General features: G+C 35.0%; 1 protein-coding gene and 1 pseudogene across 4 annotated transcripts in view; both read right to left on the reverse strand.

Annotated features, from left to right (window-relative positions):
- LOC306848491 (MAP kinase-activated protein kinase 2-like) overlaps window positions 1-13,197 on the reverse strand; it is a 458,467-nt gene that overhangs the window by 139,393 nt on the left and 305,877 nt on the right. The gene's annotated exons all lie outside the window — the stretch shown is intronic.
- On the reverse strand, window positions 6,490-13,185 carry LOC306848269 (renin-like; annotated as a pseudogene). The gene is made up of 8 exons: window positions 13,033-13,185; window positions 11,935-12,304; window positions 11,675-11,793; window positions 11,172-11,368; window positions 10,771-10,893; window positions 8,941-9,085; window positions 8,044-8,142; window positions 6,490-6,651 (listed from the first exon to the last, which is right to left on the reverse strand). The product of its transcript is annotated as a renin-like (transcript).

Below are 13,197 nucleotides of genomic sequence, written 5' to 3' on the forward strand. Positions count from 1 at the left end.
AGGTAAATGTTATTTTAAAATGATCTGGATAAACCTTTTCTTGATATTTTCCTGGAATGCTCCTTTGAAAATGGAATATGCCTTTGGGAATGTCACATGCATGGACTAAACAGCATATCTACCATCTAGTTTGAAATATTTATAGATGTCAGTGTCTTCTTTTAACCCTTGTGCATCAATAAAAAAAGTTACACTTAGGTCCATAGTGGACAAAAATGTCCATGTCATAAAAATTGGAAGCTTGGGAGCAGAGACTTAAGTGTGGTCTCATTTTAAAGAAGACCCATGGCAGATTATTGTTGAAGTAAAAGTTTAAAAAGTGAAACTTTAAAAAAAAAAAACTTTTTATGAAAATGATTTATGAACAATATTTTGTTATTTTATCAATATTTTATATATTAAAACATGTTGAACTCTAAACCTGCTAGAAAATCAAAGCCATAAATCTAAACAAGTTGTGTTCCAAATTTGAGGTTGATATCTCAAAAAATGAGCTTTCAGTAAAATTTTGTTTGGACGCAGTACCACAATTTCCCCATTAGATGCCAGCAAAATTCTGCTGCTGCACACAGTGCTTGGATTTGTGATTTACAATAGAGTTTTTCTCTCTCAATTTTTACAAGAACACACACATGCACACACTCAATTTTTTTTATGACACACATACAAACCACACTCTGACATCCATACCAACACACCCACACAATTATATCTGCATTATTTATCCAATTGGCTCTATAATATGCAGAAGCAGAAAACAGGAATAAAGCAAGTATTTGCTTTATAGACCCTTTATAGATCAAACCTGAAATAATGGCACCATCTGGTAAAATTTTAAAAAAAATAACATTTTGAAGCCTTGCCAACAGAATGAAAGCCTATTAACAAAAATTGCATCATTTTACAGTTAAATGGCACTGCGATTAAAAATAGCAGTTTTAATGGGTTTCAATGGGGACATTTTTGTCCTTAAGGTCCTGGGTGTGAGTATTTTTTGTACAGAGGGTAAAATTGATTTTTTTGAAGGAAATGAGGGTGAAATATTAAAATTCCAATAAAAATAAACACCTGAGCCAAAATGTATGCAGTTGGCATTAACACAGGCACACTTATAACAAAAAACAAAACTGAAATGGACAAAAATGTCCATAAGGTCGCACAAGGTTTCAATTTAGCTGCGTAGCCAATAAATGTGTTATGAAACCTCGAATGAGTCTTTGTTTGACCTTTAGTTATGTTTTTAAATGCAGGAACAATGGAAGGATGTTGGGTATGAATGCTCAGTGTCTGCCTGTTCGGCGACACCAGGGCAAATTTTTATCAGATTCATCTTTATCATATGACTCTTACCATTACTGTTCTTCAGTATTTGCTTTTGTGTTTCTTGAAAAATGCTTGTCAAAGCAAATAATTATCTTTTGGTCCTGCATATCACCTCACAGCAAAGATTCCTCTAGTTAACCAAAAAAATACTAAAGATTCATTGGACCTGTAGGCAAATATTTGTAAGCATGTATACGTGATTATTTGTGGTCATATATTCATAAACATAATACTAATTTCCGTAGGCATACTATCAAGCAGCCGTTGATCCTAATTACATACATTGACATTAATGAATATATTCCACTTTGGCATTTATCTGTCTTCTCTCTGTTTTGCTATATAGAGTGTCCATTTTCCCCAGTGTTTCTTAAAAGTCTCTTCTTGAAGAGACTTCAACCTGAATGCCAGTCTTTCCATCTTGTAAATGTATGTAACTATTTGTTCCCATGCACTGAGTTCTTGTTGGGGCAGGCTGCTGGAGCCATAAACGAGTAATTGCTTCTTTTTTTTTTTTTTTGCTGCTGCTAGTAGAATCCTGAGTAAATATTTATTCCTATTACTAACTGAATCAGGTATATTGCCAAGAAATAGAGTACAAGCTGTTTTTTCAATCTCAAGTTCCAAGATTTCCTCCATGCTAGAATGTATTTCTGACCAAAACAGATTTAAGACTGGACAAGAAGACCAGAAGACATGTATATGATCAGCCAATAATGTCCCACACTGCCTCCAGCAGGAGCCCTGACTTGTCAATCCTTTTTGTTTTGCTTTCACTTTGGGCGTAATAAAGAAACAAATTGTATTTTCCCCAAAAAATTCCCTTAGATCCCTGGAATGACTAGTTACACACTGCCATAGGTTCAGCCATTCTTCAGCTGGGATACAAATCTGCATTTCCTTTTCCCACTTTTCTTTGACATACTCAGTAGAATGGCCTTTAATATCTTGAATGCAGGTATATAAACCAGATATTAATAATTTTTCACAAGTATTTGTATTATACACTTTATCAAAGGGCAATAATCATTTGTTACTCTTCTGATTGTCATATCATAATCGAGTCTAACTTGTAAAAGACTATAAATTTCTCCAGACCAAATTTGATCATTAAATTCTGAAAATCCTGAATTTCCCCCTTTGATATAATAGAAGAGTAAGCAGTTATTCCTTTTTGTGCTATGCTATCAACTCTGAAATCTTTGATCCATTTGAGTGGGATAGAACTGAGAATAATAGCCAATCCATCTTAATATTCTCATCTGATACTCTAGTTTGAACTTTCTCATCAATTTATACCATAATTCTAAACCACATTTTGTCCACTGAGTTATGTTTTCAAATATTTCCTTAAATTTATTGTTATCGCCTAAAAGTGACTGAACTGGAATTGGGCTTTGCAAGATTTCCAATTGTTCCCAATTGGCAGTATAGGTTGAATCACTGCAACATACCAAATTTCTCAGATGGGCAGCAATATAGTAGTCTTGCAGGCATGGCAGGGACCATCCTCCTTTTTCTTTTGGTAACCGTAGAGTTTTAAATTGAATCTGTGTTGTTGTTGTTTTTACTATTCCAAATAAATCTAGAAATTATTCTGTCCCAGTCGTTAAATTGTTTATATTACTGTAATCTTTAAGCAAACAAAACCTTAAGTCTGGCTATACTCACATTTCTGTATGATTTACTTACTAGTTACAGGAATCATATTATAGTATTTTTATGAACATTCTTAATGAACATAAAAGGACATAAAAGATGTTTTTGAAGTCAAGGCTGCATTTATTCAATTAATAATACAGTAAAAGAGTAATATTGTGAAATATTATTGCAATTCAAAATAACTGTTTTATATTTAATATATTTTAAAATGTTATTTATTCCTGTGATGCAAAGCTGAATTTTCAGCATCGTTACTCCAGTCTTCATTGTCACATGATCCTTCAGAAATCATTCTAACATGCTGATTTGATACTATTCTTATTATTATCAATGTTAAGAACAGTTCTTTAATGGATAAAAAGTTCAAAAGAACAGCATTTATTTGAAATATGTTTTTATACGTTATAAATGTATTTACTACATAATGCATCCTAGCTGAAAATGATCATATCAAGTATTAACTTAAAACACACACATTACAGATCCCACATTTCAAACAATAGCTCAATGATGGAGTTATTTAATCAAACAATACAGAATGTTTAAAGTGAAACATAATCTTAAAAAAAAAAGAAAATCCCTAGATCCCATTAAAACCATTTATGTCTGTGCTGTTGTTTTCCTATGGAAAAAAAATGATTGTCACTTCCTATTGGATAATGTCTTTAAGAAACTGTCTTTTCTTAGATAAAGTGATACTGTGAAGGAAAATTGATGAGCTATTTAAATCAATATTTGATATTTTATCCAATAAAATATTATGATTCGATAAATACCCTGATGTGGACATCTGTTATAGCTGATGTAACCTCTTTCAAAACGTACAGCAGCTAAAGAATGTGCATCAGGAATGGAGAGAGAGTGAAAGAGAAAAAAACAGAGAAAAAGTAGTGATAAAATCTGTAGCTCCTGCTGAGGAAGGCATCTTCAGCGGCGTGACTGAAACAGCAGGAGATCATATCTCGCATTCCATTTCACAAACAAGAAAGTTTCTAAACACACACAGACTGGGACCGAGAGACAAAAACATCAAAATTCAGTCGATATGTGTATATGGATGAGTGCTCTAGCGTAATGAAGATGTTCCACGGCTGTTCACCAGTCCCGGGCTTTTGTAAAAGCTTCCAGAGTAGGCTTCATAACAGGACAGACAGTGAGGATGGTCAAAAGGGGAAAACATCTCTATCTATCCTGACACTGGTTTGGCCTCATATGCAAGTCATATGCTTGTTTGGATTGTGCGAAAGAAGTGTTGCCAACTAAAAACCAAAGTTGCCAACTAAAGCTGTTTTTGGTTTATTCAGTTTTCACAGTATTCACACATTGTAATGGCACTAATCACTTCCTCTAAAAAAACAGATCCTTGCACATATATTGATAATGCAAATTAAAACAATATCAGTCAGTTGCACATTGCGGTTACAATAGTGGAAAATTTGAATGCAAGGGGATTTTCTTGGATATGGGTTTTGTTTATGTAGCAAGCATTAATACAGATTATTTGTTTTATGTAACTTTCAATATGATATAACTATAATAAATATATATGACATAACTATAATTGGTTTTATAACTTTTTTTTGGTGCGGAAGTCCAAAGGGTGTGTCTTTATGAGTTACTCATTTTTTCAAAACTATACACACATTTGGTTAAAACTAAAACCAAATGTCATGGTCAATGAAACCCACAATGATAGCTCAAGGGAATGAAACAATGTTTTTTTCTCTCTCTCTCTGTCTGTCTGTCTGAGCTAGTTCGTAATAGTCTTTATAAAAACTTTGGTTACGGTGTTGCCAAACCCTTCTGAAAGTGGACAACACATCTGACCAGAAGAACAGTTTCCTGTCTTGATAGACTTGTGGTTTGTGGGAAAATAAATTTACTAACATAATTCTATTGAAGTCAAAGAGTCCGTTTTAGTTACTGCCATGGCCTCTGATCATCATGTGAATCCTTGTGAAAAAGAAGTGAGAGTAATTGTAGTAAATGTGTAGTGTACTTCAAATCTTCCAAATATATTAATGAAATCAAGGGTCACCCAAAAATAAAAATTCTGTCATCATTTACTCTCTGTCATCAAGTTGTCCCAAACCTTTATGAGTTTCTTTCTTCTGTTGAACCCAAAAGAAAATATTTTGAAGAATGTATGTAAAGAGTTGATGGTAGCCACTGACTTCCATAGTACGGACAAAATAAAAATGGATGTCAATGGCTGCCGTTTGTCTGGTTACACACATTCTTCAAAAGAAAGAAACTCTGAGGCCCCGTATACATGAGTGCGTTTTCATTTTAAAACGGCGTTTTAGAATGAAAACGATTACCGTTTACACTGGCGTTTCAGAAACGATCTTCGTTCACACTACACAACCAAAAACGCATGTCACATTCATGCAGGTATAACCATAGACATGTATAGGTAGATTACCTATTATTTAGATGGCGGACACGTCTGCGTGCTTGGAGTGGTTGAATGGGGAATCTACCCATAGACATATATAGACGCTCCGGGCAAGTAGATGCGGCCGCCATCTTGAAACCGTCCACTTGACGTCATTCACCATACTGTAGGTTCGCACAGAGCCGTTGGGTTCACAGTCCATCGACTTTGCAGGATTGTGGCATCTTTCAAATATTCAGTAATTACTATGGAGAATGACGTCAAGTTGACTGCTACAATATGGTGGACGACTTACGTATAGCGTTTTCAAACTAAAACGTGGTCTGCAGCATTTTCAAAAGTCTCCATTTTCAACCTCGAAAACGGCAGAGTAGTGTAAACGATAGGCTTAACCGTAGCAAAAGTTATGGGTTTTATAACGAAAACGCACTAGTGTAAACGGGGCCTCATAAGCATTTAGAACAAGATGACAGAATATTCAGTTTGGGATGAAGTATCCTTTGATTCTTATATTTCTTATGTTTCTTAAAATACTTATAATTTTTTTTTTTTTAAAAGTGCATTTTGCATAACGTAAAATTAAATGTTTTACTAAGTTTATTTTAAATAATGATCTTTTTATAACATTTCATCTTTCTTCATCATTACAAATGTGCAACTACAAAACCTAGAAATGGCAGTAAAGTATATTTTAGTTTACTAAAAATGCTTATCAGTACATTCAAAAGTACACTTTAATCATATTTCAAAGGCAGTAGAACTAATTTTGAAATTACATATAAAAATGTATATAAGTCCTACTTAAGTGGGTCAAAAAGTACACTAAGTAATTGCATTTGATATAAATTGAAACTATAATAAATCTTGATTTAATTGTAAATAACATGCAATTAAGCGTTACATTCAGTTCACACTCAAGCATATTCTGTTAAATTATTTTATTGCCATAATAAGTACTTTATAAAATTATGCTTAAACTTTTCATTCACAAAGGAAGCTGTAACTTAAGTTACCTGCTATTATTGTGGTAGATCAAGTATCCTATATGTTGTATGTAGCAATGTAATAGTAATCTGAATTTTAGATTGCAGAAAACCCAGTGTTTCTCAGATTGCCCGAGCAAAGCCGATACGATTATTTCCTCGATCAAACTCTGTATAGTATCGAGCTATGAAGTTCGCCCCCAGGATCCAGATGGGACCAGTAGGGGGCGGCACATCTAACGCTTTGAACGTCACAGTGCAGATGTCCTCCCCGAACTCTGACTGCTGTAGGCAGAAAAGATGAAAAAGAGACATTCGAAAATCCAATGCAAGTCCATATAGCTGTAACATAGATTGATGTATCTCGAAACAGATGCTACACTTCAGAAGCATGCAAATACAACATGTGGCATTTCATTCTTAATGAAAAAAAGTCACTTAGTGGAATCGATCCCAGACTTCAGTGCTAAATGAAATGGCAGACTGACAATGTAGTACAGAGTCAGCAATAGTATTTGTAATTAAAACAACACTTCAGTAAAAGCTAAATATTATCTGAGTGAAGTCGTTAAAAATACCACAACACTAACTAGGTCTCCATCACGTGAAGTAAGGGAGCCTTTCAAATTTTTATGACAGAGGTCAACATCGCATTTACATGAATGCAAATATGAAATAAAGCTATTTAAATAATCTGTAGCTTAGTTATATTAATGGTGCAGTCAAACATTTTTGTGCTTGTCAAAATGACAGTTATCGTTTGTTAGTGGTTGATGCAAGTTCTAGATATTTTCACATTTTTTCACATATTCTGCGATATAAAACACATCAGTAATCACCACACTCATGTTTTTAAAAGTGTTTATGTGTGAAAAAAAGCTATTTTTTAACAAGAGGCTAAATGTTTAGAGTGTTTTGAGATTATAAAGACCCTTGTGAAAAAATAAGTGTGCTTAATTGTATTTTATGTGCACTTGTAGTGTACTTCCAAATAAAATTAATTATTTTAATAATTAATTTAACTCTTCCAAATCAAACTCTCCAACTTGTAGACTGAAAAGGGTTTTGGAAGATTAATGATGGATGCAACCATGCTGTAGTTTGTTTATAGCCTAACCTTAGCTTTTTCCATCTGGCACTTGAATTTAATATTGTATCTTTACAAACAAAATGTTGTTAGAAACATAAACTTTTATTGGTCACAGAATTTATTTCTGCAATAATCCAGTTTTTTGAGGGAACCATGTTTTTGCAAACTTCTGGGTTCACGCTAGTATCTGTAGCCTAGTTACATTAAAGGTGCACTTAATAATTATTTTTGCTTATGTGGAAGTCATCTTACTTATACTGACACCTAGTAGTGTGGATGTAGCTTCCCTTAAAAGACCTGACAGTCAGCCACAATGAATTTATTCCACAAGCAAAAGTGTCAGATAACAGGAAGTTGCTAAGAGTGAGTATGTAGTTCCACTGGTCATGTGATATAAAAATGGCAGCCCCCATAAAGTGGCAGCCTCCCACTACTGCTACTGATATGACTGTCTTTATTTCATGTCAGTGTACATTAGAAAATAAAAGCCATTCAAGATCATCACAACAAAACGTGGCATACTGTATGAATATTAACACATTAATATTAATATACTGCCTTTGCAATGAAACAAAGAAAGTCCTCACCCAGAGAATATAGTCCTCTTCCGTGAGAGAATATTCCTGACCACCAAGATGAAAAGCCACAGTGGGCAACAACTTGACCAGATTACAGTTGACAGTGTACTGTGAAAAGAGACAGAAAATAAGTGATGACTTTAAAACCATTCAAAGACAACAGTGTGCTGAATCATTTGACATTTGACATCATCCGAAATGACATTGAACTTCACACTTGAAAAGAAAGAAAAATAAATTTTCCACATTAAATATCACCGACCACAGTGGTGATGGGAAAAACAAAACAAAAAAAACATCAGCTTTCAATCATTCCATTTGCTCTTCAGATGTTATTTATGAGACTCAGCCAAACATGACAGACCAAAGCAGCTGTTCCCATGGTGTTGTGCAAGAGGAAAAGTTTTAATGCTGAACATAGACGTGTTGTTTCACAAAAGCTTGTATGTATGGGATGCATATAGGATGCCATGTCGGCGCATGATCAATCACCTTAAGTTTGTTTGCAATGTGAAGGTGTTGAATTTTATAATCAATCGCCTGCTAATTTATAATCAGCTGTCACTGCTGATTGTTTTAGAAGGTCCATCATGCATTATGTGCTCTCTGTTTATATACAACTGGAACACACTGTTCATTTATTTTATGGCTCTGGAAAGTTTGCCATTAGTGGGTTTGCCACTAATGCTGAGATTTAGGGATTTCATTAAGTTGTTTTCAAAATTTAAATTTGGGATTCTTCAGTTTTCAAAGTTTCTGTGGCTAAGCAGTGGATTCATAAAGATCCCTCTTTCTGTCGCTTTATCTCTCAAATCAATTGTCTAGTTCTTAGTAGATTAAATGCAGGCTTTTAAATAAATGCAGATTTTTAAAGAATGTCCATAAATTTAGCTAAACAGAACTTACCCCTCCCTCTGCCAGTTCAACAGCACCAATTGTTTTCATCAGAATGGAAATAGAGGAGGCGGGGCCTGTGATGTAAGAGGAGCCTGTATCAATCACAGCAGTACAGCCGTTCATGCAAAACAACATATCTGCACCCACAGACACTCTGCAGAAAAACAGAAAATGAGTATTATTGAGGTAAACACATTGCAGTGGATTTTGTTTCAAAAATCACTTTACACTTACCCACTTTAGTTTACCTATTTTTGGGGAGGCTTAAAGGAATATTCCACGCAAAAATAAAAATTTGTTGAAAATCTACTCACCTTCAGGCCATCCAGGATGTAGATGAGCATGTTTGTTCCTCAGAACAGATTTGGAGGAATTTAGCAAAGTTGCTCACCAATGGATCCTCTGCAGTGGATGGGTGCCGTCAGAATGAGAGTTCAAAGAGCTGATAAAAACATCACAATAATCCACAAGTAATGCACATGTGTCCAGTCCATCAGTTAATGTCTTGTGAAGTGAGTTAGTTGTAAAAAAACAAACAAAAACAAATCCATCAATAAATTTTTTCTTCAAACCATTGCTTCTGATCAAAATACCATAATGCATTATAATGTTTGCTCCAGTAAAAAAGTGAATCTCCTGTTGTCCTCTCACATCAAAATGCACCAACATATTTATTCAAAACTGTTTGGGACTGTTTTCGATTGTAACGGTGCTTGATCTGTGCATATTTCTCTCCTGATTCAGACATGACGACTGGAGAAATATAGAGTTCTGGCATGAAACTCTAGATGGCGCAGTCCGAAAGGTCTAATTCAATCTGACCTAATGACATCACATGGCACAGATTGTTTTTCTCCTGTACCGGTAGCCAATGAGCTCTCTACAACATTCAAATATATGACTAGTGCTTGTTGTAGCAATTTGCAGCGTGCTTCAGAAACCCTCCACCTTCCCCAGTTCCACCTGTATAGATCTGCTACGAGGTGATTCGTGTATGCTATACAGGGTTATTTCATATATGTTATATTTGCAGCAGCAGTTTGTCTTACATGCTCACAGCAGCATGTTGTGGATGTATTGGCAGTAGCAAGTCTCGGTACTTGCTCTGCCACAGCAGCAGCAGCGTAGCAGATCTATTCCGCCAAGACCAAATGCATTAACATTGTCATGTACATTACCATGCCAATCCCTCCGAGAGTTGTCATGACAGAATGTAATATTTTAGCTGAAAAAAACAGTTTGAAGTTAAAATGTCTTAATGATGAATTTGTTTCTCACAAATGCACAGATTTTCCCTTAACAAGACATTAATTAATGGACTGGTGGATTATTGTCTTTTTTTTTTCCAGCTGTTTGGATTCTGACGGCACCCATTCACTGCAGAGGATCCATTGGTAAGCAAGTGATGTAATGGTAAATCTCTCAAAATCTATTCCAATGAGGAAACAAAGTAATCTATATTTTGGATGGCCTGAGGGTGAGTATATTTTCAGCAACTGGTACAGTCATCTTCAAAATGCACCTCTTGTGTTCCAAGCAAGAGAAAAAAAGTCATACAGATTTGGAATGACATGAGGGTGAGTGTGTGATTGATTTTTTGGGTCAGCTATTCTTTTAAAGGACACAAGGCAAAGATTGATTACCTTATTCTGGAAATGATCTGAGGTTCTGCTCAAAATTAAAAACGGATGGCTACCGGATATCTTGTATAAACTGATATAGGATTTCTAGGAGTATTTGCGAAAACTGTGATGTAAAACAGATGTAGAATGGCAGAAAAAGCTACATGGGAAAAAAATCATAATTGTTCTGTAAAATTGATTCTGATAATGTTATTACCCCTTCATGATGACCTCCCACTTGCCTTCCTCTTTGGTTTTCATATAGTGGAAGGATCCAGTGTAGTAGTTTGGGTCTGTGCCCCCCAGCACCACTTCACCACCAGGGATGTGTGTTGGGTCCCTTTTAGATACACACACAAATACATATGAAGACATGGCTTGGAATCAACTAGTACTGTTTAAATACATTTATTATTACACTATACAGTGATGTGGTTTAGAAATTAACATGCTCATATTAAATTCACAAAATTCATCAAAATCAAATTCTGCTTTTCTTGTGTGTGTATATACATATTAATACAGTATATACTATATATATATGCACATACATAAAATTGCAAGGTGCAAATTTCGCACCTTTACTCACACTGTATGTCAATAAATGCTGCCACTCACCTGCTGTAATACACTGAGAAGACGTTCTGTTTTAGAACATGTTGAGACATGATGCGATCGAACACAGGTGTAATTCGATCAATGGCTACATCTGGATATCCCATCCCTAACACTCCGTCAAACTTGGCAAAGATGAACGGGATCGCAGGAAGAGCTGTGGCCTCCGCAAAAACCTGCACCACTGGGATACCACCCACCTAAAGAAGTTAGAGGTCAAAGGTCAAACAGCTCAATCAAGTACTGTGTGCAATTACAGTTCTGGTCCATATTGCAGTCAATTTTGTTTCAAAATTACCTACTCATTGTAGGTAAAATGTGGTGCACAAACATCCATTGATTTTTTGTAGTGCTTGACTTTCTGTAGTAACCTGGATGGCTAAAGATGTTTTGCCTCGGCCATTAAAATACCATTTCCATATGTTGGTAAAGATATTCCTTTTCAACCCATTTCTTAACATTCCCAGTGTTTTACATTCTAAAACCAATGGCTTTTTGTTACTTACTACTACCACGTCCTCGCTCAGAAATCCCCGGACATTTCCAGAAGCGTACTGGATGGAGAATCCCGTGCCGTTGTAAATATGCGTGAGGGATCTGGAAGCATCGTACCTGTTGTGTGTAACTAAAGAGACATATGGAGAAAGACAGACTGAGCTGTAGGAGAAAATGTCATTTTAAAAAGTATGTGTAGTTAATATATAATGACTTTTTAAGGTAAATTGTTATGTGGGTTTTATAAGATTGCATTTAGCAAATCACTCACAGCAGGCTGTGTATAACGGAGAACAGCTTTGTGAAGGAACCCAGAGGTTGGCAGAACCCGTGTCAAACACAACATTGAACATCTGAGCTGGTGAACCAATACTAATTTCACCAAAGTATTGAGTCTGGAAATGCAACAGAGAAATGCACACTATATAAAACAGATTATTACATATACAAAATTAATTTTAATTCATTTCCATTTTTAAGACTGATTTACATCTAAGTAGTTGATCAGAGGTGTTGGAGCTGTGCCGTTTTTGGGTGAAGGTTCGTCATATTTTGGCATAATCTCAGAAAACACTTGAGCTGGTGTGACACCCATTTCCTTCAGGGTTTCTCGTATGGAGGGTATTTTCTTCAGTTTTACTCTATTGAAGAGAGATATGACTCATGTTACATTTATTATTTGTTTGGACAATTGATAAAACAGCAACATCAGATAGTAATGCATTTTATCTGATTTTAAAATTATTTTTCACTATTTTTCGTGATTGTCCTTCATTTCTGTTTATGACATACATATAATCCTCATATGGCAAAAAAAATTATATTATGCATTTTGTTTCAAAACTATTTTTTATTTCAAAACTACTAAAAAATTTTTAAACATTTTTAAGACATTTTGAAACTTTTTAAGAATAATAAAAAATAAATAAAAAACAATGGGCAAATATCACAGACTATTAATCAAGAGAAGCAGAAAGCGTGATCACAATTAACCCCTATCTGAACTGAACCAACAATGAAAAGACTTGAGCTAAATAATGGCGCTATTGCCTTTTAGAGTTGAATCTGAACTGTCTCCATAGTTGCATTTCTATAACTGATTCTGCTGTTTTCCTATTTATGTCTGTAAAGCTGCTTTGACACAATCTGTATTGTATAAAGCACCATAGGAATATAGGTGACTTGACCTTCCTGAATTATAAAGGCAGCTATCTATTTTCATCAATAAAGATGCACTGGTACTGTGTTAGAAAAAACCCCCAAAAAACATTGCATGATATTGTAAAGACAACATATTTCTCAAATTAAATAACTGGCTTTCATGTTGTTGTATTAAAGCTAGAGCAAAATATTTGTTGCGTTGACTTACCTCCATAAGGCCTGTGTGCTGGTCACTGAGAGTGATAGGACTAGAAGAGCCAAGCAGTGCACTTTCATTCTTACAGATGGATCGAATATGTACCAAACGTCTTGTGCCCAGACTCCTTCACAAACTTCTCTCCTCTTTTACTGTGCTTTATTTGACAGACTTTCC

This window comes from Barbus barbus (assembly GCF_936440315.1).
Source record: "Barbus barbus genome assembly, chromosome: 28".
Classification (NCBI taxonomy): Eukaryota; Metazoa; Chordata; class Actinopteri; order Cypriniformes; family Cyprinidae; genus Barbus; species Barbus barbus.